The sequence below is a fragment of the Colobus angolensis genome, unplaced genomic scaffold, assembly GCF_000951035.1.
Source record: "Colobus angolensis palliatus isolate OR3802 unplaced genomic scaffold, Cang.pa_1.0 Scaffold294, whole genome shotgun sequence".
NCBI classification, from domain to species: domain Eukaryota; kingdom Metazoa; phylum Chordata; class Mammalia; order Primates; family Cercopithecidae; genus Colobus; species Colobus angolensis.
In genome coordinates, this window is record NW_012116199.1 from 649,976 (window position 1) to 650,487 (window position 512).

Consider the following 512-nt stretch of genomic DNA (forward strand, 5'->3'; position numbering starts at 1 on the left):
AATTAAAAATAAATAGTAACTTCTCTTAGAAGCAAAATTTAAAGACCTGTGCCAGTATTCTTAAATATCTGCTAGCCATAATTTTAAAAATCAATATATTTTATATTCTTAGCTCCCACAATTTAGCCTAAATATTTGCTCTGACATACTTATACTAGTCCAAGCAAGCATTAAGTCATAGCCTGTTCCTCTTCCTTATTTAAAAGCATTTTTACCTTTCTCAACATTCCACACGTGACTTCCTCCTTCCTTTATTCTCCTCTGCCTTTGCCTCTTTTAAAAAATTCTAAGTTACTAACCAATGAAAACAAATACAAAATGTAAAATCCCGTTCCAGCCAATAAAAACCAGACATAGCAATAAGGTGGATGCATCAGGTTATAAATAACCCTATCTCCTTTATTCAATATACTCTCATAACAAAACTGCTAGCAAGTATACCCTTTCTATAAAAAATGGCCTTACTAAAAAAATTAAATTTATATTCAAGTGTATTTCTTTTTTTTTTTTTT

General features: G+C 29.7%; 1 protein-coding gene across 1 annotated transcript in view; it reads left to right on the forward strand.

Annotated features, from left to right (window-relative positions):
- OTUD7A (OTU deubiquitinase 7A) overlaps positions 1–512 on the forward strand; it is a 199,334-nt gene that overhangs the window by 171,993 nt on the left and 26,829 nt on the right. The window lies entirely within an intron of this gene.